This window comes from Cebus imitator, unplaced genomic scaffold (assembly GCF_001604975.1).
Source record: "Cebus imitator isolate Cc_AM_T3 unplaced genomic scaffold, Cebus_imitator-1.0 Scaffold8, whole genome shotgun sequence".
Taxonomy (NCBI): Eukaryota; Metazoa; Chordata; class Mammalia; order Primates; family Cebidae; genus Cebus; species Cebus imitator.
This window is the reverse complement of record NW_016107323.1, coordinates 9,627,154-9,633,535: the sequence shown is the minus strand read 5'-3', so window position 1 is coordinate 9,633,535 and position 6,382 is coordinate 9,627,154.

Sequence of the window (6,382 nt, the reverse complement as noted above, 5' to 3'; positions counted from 1 at the left end):
AACCTCCTGAGCTCAAGCAGTCCTCCCACCTCAGTCTTTTGAGTGGCTGGGACTCCAGGCGCATGTAACTATGTCCAGCTAATTTTTGTATTTTTGTAGAGACCAAGTTTTGCCATGTTGCCCAGGCTGATCTCCAACTCCTGAGCTCAAGCGATCCGCCCACCACAGCCTCCCAGAGTGCTGGGATTGTAGGCGTGAGCCACTGCACCCAGTTGTATGCAATATCCTTAATCAGTAGAGAGATGCAAATTGAAACCTCGATGAAGTCAGGCCCTCTCTGCTGAAAATACAAAAATTAACCAGACGTGGTAGCATGTGTCTGTAATCCCAGCTGCTTGGGAAGCTGAAGCAGAAGAATCACTTGAACCCAGGAGGTTGCAGTGAGCCAAGATCATGCCACTGCACTCCAGCCTGAGAGACAGAGTGAGACTCCATCTCAAACACAAAAAAAAAAAAACCCTCAATGCCTTAATGATATACAACTACACACATACCAGAATAGTTAAATTAGTAAGACTGACGATATCAGGTGTTTGCGATATGGAGCACTGGAATTTTCATCCATTGCTGGTGAGAATGCAAAATGGACCAGCTTTGGAAAAGAGATTAATAATTTCTTTTTTTTTAATGTCTCCAATTATTTCATGTATTTTTTTTAATCTGAATAAATCAGAATTTTTTTTTTTTTTGCATTTTAGGTTTTGGGGTACATGTAAAGAACATGTAGGATTGCTGCATAGGTACACACGTGGCAGTGTGGTTTGCTGCCTTCCTCCACATCACATATATCTGGCATTTCTCCCCATGTTATCCCTCCCCAACTCCCCACCCTCTGCTGTCTCTCCCTTATTTCCCACCCCCCACAGACCCCAGTGTGTGAAGCTCCCCTCCCTGTATCCACGTGTTCTCATTGTTCAACACCCACCTATGAGTGAGAACATGGGGTGTTTGATTTTCTGTTCTTGTGTCAGTTTGCTGAGAATGATGGTTTCCAGGTTCATCCATGTCCCTACAAAGGACATGAACTCATCGTTTTTTATGGCTGCATAGTATTCCATGGTGTATATGTGCCACATTTTCCCTGTCCAGTCTATCATCGATGGGCATTTGGGCTGGTTCCAGGTCTTTACTATTGTAAACATTGCTGCAATGAACATTCGTGTGCATGTGTCCTTATAGTAGAACGATTTATAATCCTTTGGATATATACCCAGTAACGGGATTGCTGGGTCAAATGGAATTTCTATTTCTAGGTCCTTGAGGAATCGCCGCACTGTCTTCCACAATGGTTGAACTAATTTACACTCCCACCAACAGTGTAAAAGTGTTCCTATTTCTCCACATCCTCTCCAGCATCTGTTGTCTCTAGATTTTTTAATGATCGCCATTCTAACTGGCGTGAGATGGTATCTCAATGTAGTTTTGATTTGCATTTCTCTGATGACCTTTTCTTTCTTTCTTTCTTTTCGAGATGGAGTGTCACTGTGTCACCCAGGCTGGAGTGCAGTGGTGCAATCTCGACTAACTGCAACCTCTGCCTCCCTGGTTCAAGTGATTCTCCTGCCTCAGCCTGCCAAGTAGCTGGGATTACAGGCACCCACAACCACACCCGGCTAATTTTTGTATTTTTAGTAGAGATGAAGTTTTACCATGTTGGCCAGGCCAGTCTTAAACACCAGACCTCAAGTGATCCACCAGCCTCAACCTCCCAAAGTGCTGGGAGTACAGGCATGAGCCACTGCGTTCAGCCTGAAACTCTAGAAATCTAGTGATAGAGCCAGTTCAGTGGTTGTCTGGGATTGAAGACATAGTGATTGATGGCAAAGAGGAATGAGGAAAGTTTCTGGGGTGACAGAAATATTCTCTATCTTCACTGGGGTGGTAGATACAAGGAGCATACATCTGTCAAAACTCATCAAACTGTTGACCTAAATTGGGTGCATTGTTGCATGTAAATCACAGCTCCACAAAGTGTATTGTTTTTAGAGTTATTGCATATAAATTACACTTTGATAAGCGTATTTTTAAGTGTTCATTTTGGCTCAGGTGTGCCAGCCCAGGGAAAATCGCTAATAGCAAAAGGGACAGCCTGTTTTGTGACCTCTGAGCCTGTGCTCTCACAGATGTTCTTACTTCAGTTTAGAGGCAGTTCAGCAGTGGGGAGGTTTTTCCCACATCAAATAACTTCAAATGCCCAATAATTGGGAAGTGAGTGTCTTTGGCTGGGTGCAATTACCAAGCACTCCTCACTCTGACCCTTAAACCAGCACTACAAACACCGGGCTACAGATTCTGCAAGGAGTGGGAGGAGTCACCCTCGGGGCTATCTGGGGATTCTCACCAGCCAAGCGCAAGCTCCTAATTGGAGTCAGTATCATCAGGGTTACGTTCTGTGGTTCCTGAGCTTTTGGGAGAGGGAAAAAGCCACATGCTTGGGGAGGCACTAACATTAGGGCAAGTCAGATTGGTTTCTGACCATAGCAGCAGAGCTGTGACATCACACAACTCTAGGGGGCGCCGCTCATGTGAAGAATGCTATGCGAATGAGCCCTGGAACTGGGCAATGTGGCAGCCCCAAACCAGGCAGCTCTGTGAGGCGGGCTCTGGGAAGACAGTAGTGAACAAGATAGATACTGTTATCCTCAAAGAGGCTTACAATCTGGGGAGAAATGTAAGCCTTGAACAAATACATAGGCAAATAAATACATCACTGCAAATGAGGATACACGCTAGGAAGGAAAGGAACAGGGAGCTGGCGGAAGGGATCACATGGGGTACTGAGTTTAGACTGAGGAGGGCAGGGAGGCTCTTTGGGGGAAATGGCTCACATAATGAAACTGGAAGAAAGGAACAAAGAGAGCCTTCCAGAAAGACAGAAGAACCCAGAGAAAAGCCTCAAGGCCACAGAATCTCAATGTATCAGAGGAGGTGAAAGTCCAGTGCAACTGGAGTGTTGAGGAGGCAGCAGCCAGGAACCAGGTCAGACCTGTCTCTACGCCATGATGAGAAGGTTGGATATCATCTCAAATGCAATGGTGAGTGTCCTCATTTGGGTTCCCCCAGCAACTGACCCTGAGTCAAAGATGCGACTGAAGTAGTTTATTTGGGAGTTGACTTCAGGAGACACTAGAGAGGAAGGGAAAGGAAGGGAGCAAATGTAGGATGCGTCATTAAGCAGCTTACCAGTGGGACAGCTGGGGCTCAATCCAGCAGGGAGTCTGGGGATACTCTGTAGAGCACTGCTCAACCGAGGGGCGAGAGATCTGGGATATTTATTCATCAACTCCCATCAATCATTGGTTGAGGAATACTAGAGGGGAAGGGGTGGGAGTACTGTTTACTCCTTGGCACTTCTAACCTGCCCTTTAAATAGCCAAATAAAGCCCCCAGACTAAGAATCAAAGAGGGCCTGCTGTTGGAAGCCATGGGGTCTGCATGCCCAGAAATGATGTGTGCCCAGGGCCTATGAGCAGGGCATCCACAACATCTGCAACCAGGAGCCACTGAAGGATTTTAAGCAGAGTGATTTTCTTTTTCTTTCTGAGATAGGATATAGCTCTGTCATCCAGGCTGAACTGCAGTGGTTCAGCCTTGGCTCACGCCAGCCTCAGGTCATTCTCCCACCTCAGCCTCTTGAGTAGTTGGAACTATAGGCATGTACCACCGCGCCTGGCTAATTTTTGTATTTTTTGTAGAAACAGGGTTTTGCCATGTTCTCCTGGCTGGTCTTGAATTCCTGGACTCAAGTAATCCTCCTGCCTCGGCCTCCCAAAGTGCTGGGATTACAGGCATGAGCCACCATGCCTGGATGCATAGAGTGATTTTTCTGGAGAACACACTGCAGGCGACAGAAGTGGGAGCAGAAATCTAGCTCGGAGTCTGCTGCAGTGGTTCAGGAAGGAGATGGCGGTTGCTGACTCAGGATGGCGGCAGTAGGGGTAGGGAGTCGTGGGAAGGTGCAGCATGGCCTGGTGATGGATCACATGTGGGAAGGGAGAAAGCTGTCAAAGATAGCTCTTAAATTTCTGGTTTTAGTTACTAGGTGAATGAAGATGCTATTCTCTGAGAATGGAAAGATTAGAGAAGAGGATGCTGGTATTATTGTGAAACTCAATTCAATTAAATGAGCTATTGTAGGAGACTGCACCTAGCCCAGGACCCATCTGGTGCTAGGCACTCAGTGCGAGTCGGCACTTTTCCATTTTTTGGTGTTTTTTTTTGTTGTTGTTGTTGTTTTTTGTTGTTGTTTTGTTTTTTTTTTCATTTTTTTGAGTCGGAGTCTTGCTCTGTTGCCCAGGCTGGAGTGCAATGGCATGATCTAAGCTCACTGCAACCTCTGCATCCCAGGTTCAAGCGATTCTCCTGCCTCAGCCTCCAGAGCAGCTGCGTTTACAGGAACCTGCCACCACATCAGGCTAATTTTTACATTTTTAGAAAAGATGGGGTTTCGCCATGTTGGCCAGGCTGCTCTCAAACTCCTAACCTCAGGTGATCCACCTGACTCGGTCTCCTAAATCCCTCAGCTGGGATTACCGGCATGAGCCACTGTGCCAGGCTAGATCTATGCTTTTCCTTCCATTCCCACATCTGATGACAAGATCGATGAGTTTGAAACATTTAATCTCTGGGAAATAACCCACAACAGAAGCAAACCTCACAGCTCAAATTGGCAAATTACAACCTAATCCTGGAGGCAAATTCCAGAAATTACCATTATTCTGGCTACACTGGGGCCAAAGCTTTCTCCTGCCTCACAGTGATTATGGCAAAAACTGAGTCTTAGGGCAATGTGGTCATTTTCTGCAGTTGGTGTGCTTTTACCTTACTATTTTAAAACCGTTCAGAATTTTATTCTTAAAGAATGGCCCTCCAAAAAGAAAAACAGGATAGCAAATATTTAGGATTTGTTCCAGAAGAACCGAATCAGTCACTCATGGATTAAACAAACATTAGCATCCAATGTGTATTAGTCCAGTCTCACGCTGCTGTAAAGAACTAGCTGAGGCTGGGTAATTTATGAGGAAAAGAGGTTTAATTGACTCACAGTTCTGCAGGCTGTACAGGAACCATGGCTCAGGAGGCCTCAGGAAACTTACAGTCATGGCAGAAGGCGAAGGGGAAGCATGGCAGAGCTTCCATAACCACCATGTCAGTTTCAGGGTAAATAGGCAAGATTGGGGGGGCATTGAAGGGGGTGAAGGGTAGACTGTTGCCATGGCAACAAAAGATTTCAGAGAGAGTGTAAAGTGGAAAATGCTACACACATTTAAACAACCACATCTCATGAGAACTTGCTCCTTATCATGAAAACGGCAAGGGGGAAATCCACCCCCATGATCCAGTCACCTCCCACCAGGTCCCTTCACCAACACTGGGATTACAATTCAACATGAGATTTGGGTGGAAACACAGAGCCAGGCCATATCACCATGTTTTCAAGGCAACTGGTGGGAAGACAGAAGCCTTATCAAGAAGCTAATTCATATGGACAGAGATGAGATGATTCACAAACAAGAAAGAAACTGGCATGAGGGGTCAGACAAGGCGTGATGATTTCCACAGGCGGCTTTACTGGGAATGGTGAGCCATGAAATGGTGTGACTAACATAAAGGTGGAGACACATGCAGAAGTCCCTGAACAGGGAGTGCAGATCAGCACAATGATGTCAGGAGGCTGTTCTATCTGCTAAAACTGAACATGCATGCACGCTCTAACCCAGCAATTCCATTCCTATGTATATTCTCAAGAGAAATAACGTCCATTTATTTGCTCACTAGAAGATATGTGCTAAAAGATTCCAGGTAGTACTTAAAATAGCAAACAAAACAAAAACTGGACACAACCAAATGCTCAACAGTAAACAGGATGAAAAGTTGTGGCATATTTACAAAATAGAATACTACACAGCAATGCAAATAAATGTTTTATGACTACGTATAGCAACATGGATGAATCCCACAAACACAGTGTTGAGGAAAAGAATTCAGGCACAAAAGAGCACATATTGTCTGATTCCGTTTACAAAGAGTGCAAAAATAGGCAAAATCAATATATGTTGTTAAAAGTCAAAATACAGGTTCCCCTCGTTGAAGGATATTGACAGAAGGGGGATGCATGGGGACTTGGTGGCTGGGGACTATAACATTCTGTCTCTTGACCTGAATGCTGGTTACATTGGTATGTCCAGTTTGTGACAATTCATCAAACTACACACTTAATGATCTACGTGCTCCATTGTCTGAATGTTTTACTTCAATATGAGTAAAAGACAGGCACAGTAGCTCACACCTGTAATCCAAGCATTTTGGGAGGCTTTAAATAATGAGGCCAGATGCAGTGGCTCACATCTGTAATCCCAGCACTTTGGGAGACCAAGGCGGG